Source organism: Seriola aureovittata, chromosome 5 (genome assembly GCF_021018895.1).
Source record: "Seriola aureovittata isolate HTS-2021-v1 ecotype China chromosome 5, ASM2101889v1, whole genome shotgun sequence".
NCBI lineage: Eukaryota > Metazoa > Chordata > Actinopteri > Carangiformes > Carangidae > Seriola > Seriola aureovittata.
In genome coordinates, this window is record NC_079368.1 from 12,937,999 (window position 1) to 12,947,218 (window position 9,220).

General features: G+C 38.4%; 1 long non-coding RNA gene across 1 annotated transcript; it reads right to left on the minus strand.

Annotated features, from left to right (window-relative positions):
* Positions 1–200: 200 nt before the first annotated feature.
* On the minus strand, positions 201–9,097 carry LOC130169956 (uncharacterized). Its single transcript, XR_008827921.1, has 3 exons — positions 8,883–9,097; positions 8,714–8,779; positions 201–2,171 (listed from the first exon to the last, which is right to left on the minus strand). It is a non-coding gene; the product is annotated as an uncharacterized LOC130169956 (long non-coding RNA).
* Positions 9,098–9,220: the final 123 nt, after the last annotated feature.

A 9,220-nucleotide genomic window follows, 5' to 3' on the forward strand; every position in this document is an offset into this window, starting at 1 on the left:
TCCACTGTTCTGCTACTCAAACACTCCTGGATTGTCTGAATAAAAATGTTTCCCTTGTAGTTTTGAGTGGGTGCATTTCTAACTTTTTTGTGGGAAATTCCACAGCTTAAGTCCTAAAAAAAAAAATCTGAAAAATGACTCAGAAGTATTAATCAATAAATAAAAGTTGAGATGTGTTGAGTTGTGATTTGATTTTATAATGCTCCTTGCTATTATGCAAGAAAATATGATTCGACAAATCAAATTCACATCCAACTAACTATTCTTCAAAAGATAAACCTTGTCAATAATTAGCTGAAAATGTATTTTTAATATTTCTCCAAGCCATTATTAGCATTATTTTTGCTGACAAGTCCATCCCATCATTAAAAATGACTCACATTAAGCCAAATGCATAATGCCCTCCTCTGTTGAGACTGTGAATTAGCTGCTTCGTTACAATACAGTACAGAGGGAAGCCTCACGACAATCACTCCGCAGCAACACTGTAATAACTGTGCTGTGCATCAACAAATAGACATTACAAAATGTGTGAAATATAGATGACACAAACACTTTGTAAATGTAATTTTTGCATTTGAACTGATAAGTGGTGTAATATACAGAGCTGGAATCAAATAAAGATTGTGTGAGAGGAAGAAGAGAGTGATGCAGGATGAGTGTGTGATGGAGCCGAGCAGCAGACAGAATAAGGTGGTTTTGATCAGAGTTTCTCTGGGATAATTGTCAGGATCTGCTGTTTGGAAGATGACTGACAAAAGGAAAAATATGACAGTGGAATTTGTTGAGGAAACATGAAAATGTGTCAAACATCCGTCAAACAAAGAAATGCAATATTTATGGATTCTTGAAGAACCTCTCTCTCTCTCTCTCTCTCTAGACACACACACACACACACACACACACACACACACACAAACACACACACACACACACACACAGACACACACACACACACACGGCGACACAAACATGCACGCATATTGTTCAAGTCTTCTCAGCGCCTTCTCCACAAATCATTTCCCATGTCGTCATGCATCTCCCTAACGTTCTCTCGTAAAGGGATTAACATGCAAAAAAGGCTGTTTACATAACAATGACAAGAGTGTTTAAAAATCCACACTTCAAAACATGATTATGATAAGCATGTGCAAGTCTTAACAGAGCTCGAGCACACGGGAGAGGATTTTTATTCTTCTTCTACTCGTAATGGTTTTGATGATTGAAGGACTACAGGTACAGTACAACACACTGACCGCTTCATATAATGTTCAGTGTTTATACCTGAAAATTGAAAGAAAACTGCAGCAATCCACTTCACAATGTGCTTTTTGATACTCTTTTTTTGTAGGACCTTGAATTCTTTTCTATTTTATCTTCACTATTATGAGAGTGTACACAAATCCTGACGAAAGGTTGGTAGAAACAAGGAAAATAAAATAAAATTACTTAACCAATATTTAAATTCAACAGATGACTTGATGTTTGATATTAAATGTGTATAAAAATCATATATTTGTATTTATGAAATATTAGATCAAAGTAAGATTTATTATGCCCACTCATCAAGCTATTGACACATAACACCCAACATGCACTTGCACAGGTGGTAAACAGATATACACACTGTCATTGCTAATAGTAATACAGAGAAAGAAAGAAAGAAAGAAAGAAAGAAAGAAAGAAAGAAAGAAAGAAAGAAAGAAAGATTTTTTTTTTTTTCCAAGAGAGCCTGTTGATTAATTAGAGCTAAAGTCTGAAGACCTCCGGGTATCCCTCACCTCTCTCACACACACACACACACACACACACACACACACACACACACACACACACACACACACACACACACACACACACACACACACACAAACAGTCACACACAAACAGTCACACTCACACACCTACTAAGAAAACAAAACCCACTAATCATTTGAAGCCTGTGCTTTGTAGGTGGGGCCCAGTCATTATCAGGCCTCAGCAGTGTGGGTTTTTGTTGGTTTTAGTTTTGCATCCTCAATCAATCGCTAACAGGAAGAGCTTTAATCAGGGTTTTTAAAGCAGCTGTACAAGAGGTGGGCCGGCCCTTTGTCCGGGTCTGAAAGGCTGATCGGAGGGGAGTCCTCTCGCGTTTCTTTACATTCACCTGCTGGGCCCTATTGGGTCTCTTTCTGAAAGAAAAGGACAAGGGAAATGAATAAAGAACACAGGCAAAGTGTGGGTCTGCTCAACCAGCCTATGGGTTAATCAAGGATCTACTTGTCATCTCCACAGAGTCTCACAGTTCTGGTGGTTAAGCTCTCCCCTTCTCTTTCCCATGCCAATTCAAAACACTGAGGAGCTGGGCCGGGACGAACAACAGCGCGACATAACACAACCATGAGCTAATGATATGCTACTTTGAAATGAATGTATGAAGCGGGACGGGAGGGTGCTGGCAAAGGAGAAAGACAGAGAGGAGAAACTTTATGAATCACAGAGAAACACAATTTTGAGAGTCTGAATATATGGGAAAAAGAATGAAATGAAATCTAAAACAGATTCAAAAATATTGTGCTGCAGGAAAACGTGTTTTTCAGAAAGTTATTTCATTTAATACAAACACTAGTTACAGACAGGCACCCACAATAGGCCTGTTTCAAACTGGAGTAGATGCTCCACATTGAGCTTACAAAATCACTAAGGCAATCCAACATGCGCAAACGCACAAGCACACGCACACACACACACACACATATATATATATATATATATATTCTGTTTTTCTTTTTTGTTATTTTGATTTTTCCTTCTTATTTAGGCACTTGAGTTACTATAGCTTACACCCCAGCCATGCACATAAACTAATTTGAGGAAAAAACACTTCAAACACCTCCCTTAGAGATTTAACACATGCGCAACCTCCTAAGGTGGTGTAAGTTCAGATCTTACCAAGACCCTGAATTTGAAGAAAATCTAAATATATATATACATATATATCTATACATATGTATAGATATATATGTACATATATAGTTTTATCAAGAAATTGTTATTTGCAAAGGTGCAGTGGGGCAACATCTGCTCAGTTTCAAAACCTAGTAAATGATGCTCTTACCCCATCTAGTGAAAAGAGATAGTAATTCACACAAGTGAATGAGTCTGTGTGTGTGTGTGTGTGTGTGTGTGTGTGTGTGTGTGCGTGCGTGCGTGCGTGTGTGCATGCGTGTGTGTGTGTTTGAGCGTACATAGAATGTGGTGGTGGGTTCTTAAAAGAACCTCTAAAAGAACTTAAAAGAGGAAACAAAGGTATTAATATAATTCAAAATGTGATGCAAGCATTGGAAAATATTTATAGACTTAGTGAAAGGAAAAAAATCATTAAAAAAATTAAATAAATAAAAAAATATTACACTGTTGATTATATTAATTTGCTTCCCTTTAATATTCCTCACACAAAGACTAAAATAGGGTTTTATTTAATCAGGGCGTCATGGAAAAATCTGTAACAGATAACAAGTTGAAAAAACATATTATATTATTATTATATTATTAAACTATACTATACTATTATCATTGTTGTTGATTTGTAGTTGTTGTTGATGATGGTTTTATCAACATTCATCGATCATCATCACAATTCAGAACAGCAAAAAAATGCTTTTCATAGCATTCAAATTTGTATTTCAAAAATGTGGTAAATATGAATTTAGAATTACAATTCCAATGTCAACTTTAGAAAAACATTATTTAAAAAAATAATAAATTACTAAGCCATACCAGCATTATATGATGATGATAATCATTGTTAACAATTACATTTATTTATTTATTTATATGTTTTCTATTGCTATCCATTTGTTGAATTCAGTTGAAACTGAGCAAAGGTCCAAATCAACATTTTGTATCAACATGTTTTCTGTAAAAAGAGAAAATAAAAAAAAAATTCAACCTAACGTTTATGACATTTCCAGGATAAAAAGTGTGCAATTTGTGGACCACAGAGAGTGCTTTGGAATTATGCATGTACTTTAAACGTCAGATTTGTCAGAGACAATGTAGACTGGTGACTAATGGCTGATCCACCTGACAGGGCTTTTTGTTGGAGTCCACAGGAAGTCCACAGGAAGCCTTCAGTGCTCTCCAGCAGGGACTGATGCACTTATAAGAATGCGCTCTAACAAAAGGGATGGCGGCAATTAGGAAAACAAAAGAGGGGAGGGTGCCAGTGATTATAGCAGGAGCACTTCAACAGCCAACACCCAGCTTTCACACTGTCAATTAGAGAAGCCATGAAGAGCATCAGAAAATACCCCTTCTACTGGTTAATATTTGAGAAATTTGTTTCGGTAAAAGGTCTGTTATTACAGTTAAAGAAAATATGAATAAAAATATTATTCATTTCAAATATGTATTTGTGTGTGATTATTGTACCAAGTTGGATGTTATGTTTATATATATATATATATATATATATATATATATATATATATATAAAAAACATGGGGAAAAAAGTATTTTGACATTTTTTCCTTCGTCTGTTATTATATCTGTCTGTCATTATATTTGATTTTATTTCCTGGAATGAACGAGGCATGTAAACTGTGAACCCGTCTGAGTAGAAAATTGAAAATGAACATCGTGTTAAATTCATAATGACTGCATTTAGACTCACTTAAGCATGCTCAATTAACAAAAATTCAAAATGAGAAAAATACACTGTATGCATATGCAGGTTTAATTTTATTCACTGTAATTTTTACAAGCTACATTTTAAAAGCTTGTTTTGGCTGATTTGCAGTGTTTGAGTGTTGATTTTGACAAGCACTCATCGCAGAAGGTCAGCAATTCACCTGTAAGTCGGGAAATTACCCTGCCTAATTTTTGCTGTCCTTCAGGTGCAGCCTGACAGCCTCCTTTGCATTTTAATGCAGACAACCTGATTATTAAATCTTAGAGGGCTTTTTTTGTTTGAAATAAATGGTTTGGGTTGCTGGGCAACCTGACTTGATCAAACACGGTTCCCCTCCCCCATTTTGAAGCTCATAATTCCTCATTTATATTCAGGCATCTAGTTCTTAATTAGATTAAGATGCATAACCCCCCACTGTGAGCAAATTCAGACTGATGTACAAATCTCTCTCTCTCTGTCTCTCTCACACACACACACACACACACACACACACACACAATATATATATATATATATATATATATATATATAGCTTTGCTTTAGTGATGTACACATCCATTAAAAAATCGTGGCTGATTTTTTGCAGGTGTCTAATTTATAAATTAATTAATTCGTATGTAAAATAACAATAAATAAATAAAAAGCATTAATTTTAAATGTAACATTTAAAGCATAATGTTTTGTACAGTCCACTGTGGCATTAAAGGTCACTTTAATATCAGAATTTCAGTTGCAAACTGAACTTTACCTTTGTAATTCTGACAGAAAATATATAAAAATATTATCAAAATAAATTAAACATTTTGAAAGGGGAAAAAAACTGCCACACAACACAACATTCAGCTCAAATGGTAGGACACATTCATGTTCAAAATCATAAACACACTCCAGCACTTTGGTAAGAAAAAGAGAAGAGACGAGCCATATATTACTCTCGCAGCACACTACATGCATCCATTTCACCCAAATGGCCTGGCTATTTAGAAAGGTGAGGGCATAGCACGTTGATATAAAGGGTCATTTGGAGGACTTGTTGGAGCTTTGCACTGTGAAGGATGAGGTTTTCACCAGAATGGCTGCACTTTAACACCGTTCTGTCCGTCCCTCTCTACATTTCACTCAAAGCTAAGACGCTCAGAATGATGGAGCACAATGTGTGTTCTTCACTCCCCCGTGATTTAAATCCTGGCAACCATTTACAAATGAGCATGAATTACTTTGTTTTCTAAATAAAACACTTCCATCTAAACTCACTGAGGGAAAAAAAATCAGAAACGTTTTTGCACTGTTTGCATTTATCTTCAAGGTAAAGTTAAAATGGGTCATCAAATTTCCTCCAATTCTCACTGGTATGACTATGGAGGAAAAAGTTGTATGCATATAGCAAACCAAGGACAGTTGGATTTGCCATAAAGAGCATGCCATTTTTGCTCTCCCTAGAGCTATGGCTTTGATTGAATCCTGAAATGAGTTGAAATGTCACAAATCCCTACCAATATGCTAGAAATGAAAATTGGCCTTGGGGTTTTAAGGTTCCCATTAAGGGTGTGCTTAACACATTCTGTTAAGTGTGGTTCGAGTGCATCAAAAATACAACATAATTACGTGTCTCTATGCACTCAAGCAAAATGTCCTTAAAATTCCTCAATGCTGAAGTGCAAGAGAGCACAGGATCAGGCCTCAACAGGACTGAAGCGAGGGAAGAGCCAAGAGGCAGCTGGGTCCAAATTAAAACTAGCAATATTTGAGCAAAACGGGGGCAATTATCATGTCAGACCTGTACCAAAAAATCTAGCTAATTCCTTTATTTTCCGGCAGAATGTTAGTGATATGAAATTAAAGCAGAATTTTCTGAAAAAAATCTGAAATCACATTCAGATTGGAGCAACAAAGCATTGATGTCTGAATACTGACACTCCTGTAAAAATGGCTGTCATCAGCAAATTCATTTGTATATCATAGTATATCTGGCTACTTGTATGTCGAATTATAGTATATGACACGCTCTGCAGTGTCTTGTTTTATTATAAATAATAAACTCTGCCTCTACATCGGCATTTCCTTTCAGACTGGTAATGCCTGCCTCGCTGTGAATGCACTGATTTGATACAACCGTCCTCCCTCCTCTCCATCCCTCATCTCTCAGGTAGCTGTATTTTCAGGAAACAGGAAAATGATTTTCCTCTCTGCTTACTATTCACGTCACGTAAAGTGGGTCTGTGTTCCTCATTTAGTTCTGTACTGTACAGCTGGGGAGCTGTCCGGCACGCGGCGGCAGTATGCAAATGAGACTGGATTTGAATGGAGATGGAGGTAGACACAAAGCTCAATTAGGGACAGGGAGAGAGGGAGACGGTGGGGGAGCATTGAGTGTCTGGAGGGGCGGGGGGAGGGGAACGAAAAACCCTGGGCTGCTAAATGCCAACCTGAGGAAACCAATGTACAGACACATTGAAACACAAAGGCACACACAGATGTGAATGCACTTAAATAGCCAGACAGATTTCTGAATTCTCCGGGCAGGCAGCTGATATCTGAGGGGCTCAGACGGCTCATCTCTGTGATGTCTTTTGGTCACACCAGTCACAGTGAGAGTATCCCACATCATCCATATCACACATATCATCAAAACAGAAAGGTATCATGTGCACTTCCTCTTTTGTTTCAAGCCCAGTGAGAGACTCTCCCATGCAGCAAAAAATATGAGGGGGGAATGGCGGCCATTTTGTTCTTGGGTGTTAGTCGATGCCCAGCAGCAGTACATATCACCTGACCCAGCGCCTGCATGAGTGTCCTTGGAGGAGTCTTTGACATCAGCACTGCCACCCCTGGTTGCCACAGCAACCGCAGCACTATTAAGGGGGGGGGGCTTTTGTGCAGGATGAAGGGCAAAATAATTAATATGCACATACAGGGAGTTTGAATGAGGATTTAATTGTATTTGTTGGTGTGTGAAGCTGAAATGGATTGAACGCTGCAGCAAAAACGAGGAATATCAGAGAAGGGGAAAAAGAGATTAAGCGAGCTCATTGGTCAGAGACATCATTTGCATCGTTGTCAAGGTTATTTCCAAATTCCTTCCTTTCATACAAGAAAGTAACTTAATAGATGAGACGGTGGGGAGGTGGGCCACGGGGTGGGGATTATCCTCCTACAGCTTCTCCTTCTCCTCCTCCTCCTCCTCCTCCTCAGCATTATCATCATCATGAATAGTTTACAAAGCTGTGTACAGCCAAGGTGATGCTTCACACAGCACAAATCTGTCGGTCAACGATTGAATTTTAGCTGACTTTGTGTACAGGTACTCTGTGCCTGGAGAGGTTTTCATATGCAGCTGAAATATAACAGACAAGGAGTGCAAACTTACTCAAGGAGGATGAGACTAACTTGATCAGGGAGGCTCAGATATCATTCAGGGGATCTGGTGATGGCACAAAGTCACCCAGGTCTGATTTCCCATAAAACACTGCCTGTCAGATTATATAGGCACAATCTTCACTCACAGTGGCACACATGCCTGACCCAACATTTTGTGCCTCTCTTCAAAACCCCTCACACACACACTCATACAGAGAACGAGACTTTTACTATCTGCCTCAGTGTCAGTAGCATCCAAGCATTTCTTCTGTACAGCCAAAAAATATCAAATTCACACATATGTAAATATATAGATTTTTTTTGTTGTTTGTTGCAGAATTATGCGAAATAGCAGAGGGAAATATGTTTGGTTAGACTGACAACACAGACGTAGGCTACATGCGGTCACTCATGCACGCACGCACGCATTATACGCCCTATCAGCGCGCGCGCATACAGTAAACGTTGCCATGGTCTCATCAATAATGCATCGGCACTTCATGTTTATGCAATTTACAGGGCAAGACCGAGCGATGGATACTGTAGATGCATCCTAAGCCCGGCGCACACTGAACGTATAGCGTTACACAAGCCTATCACAGACAGAGCTCAGACATAAAAGTTCACATCTTTTCCGCCTGTAGAGAAAGAGATTAAGATAATAAAACAGTCTCCAGCACATACCTGTTAAAGCATTATTTCTTTGATTCTGGTTTATGCAGGCTCGAAGGGCTTCATGATAACACCGCACTAAGGAAATAAAACTGTAGCTGTGGTGATATGCAAATTAACGGCTCCCGCCGAATGCACGGGCATTTATTATTCATAAATTACTCATGTTTATGCAAATTACGGTATACGGAAACACTGGTGGGGGGTTGAGTGGCTCCCTCTAAACACACTGCGTGATTCAATTTCTGTTCTGCTCTTCCATCTAAAATGATCCAAAATCCAAGCATTTGACCCACATGGTCATGAAGCAGCTCAGTTGTCAAGTTTCACCCAGGTAGTCAGTCTGGGGGTGGGAAAAGCAAAAAAAGAAAGAAAAAAAGTGGAGAGAAGTGTGCAAAACAGGTATGGGGAAAATCCTGAAGCATATGGACAATTAGAGGAACACACCAGTGAGTGTAGGCCTATATTTGTGGACAAACCTTGGTATTTTATCTATTTATTCACCCTATCTATTCCCTA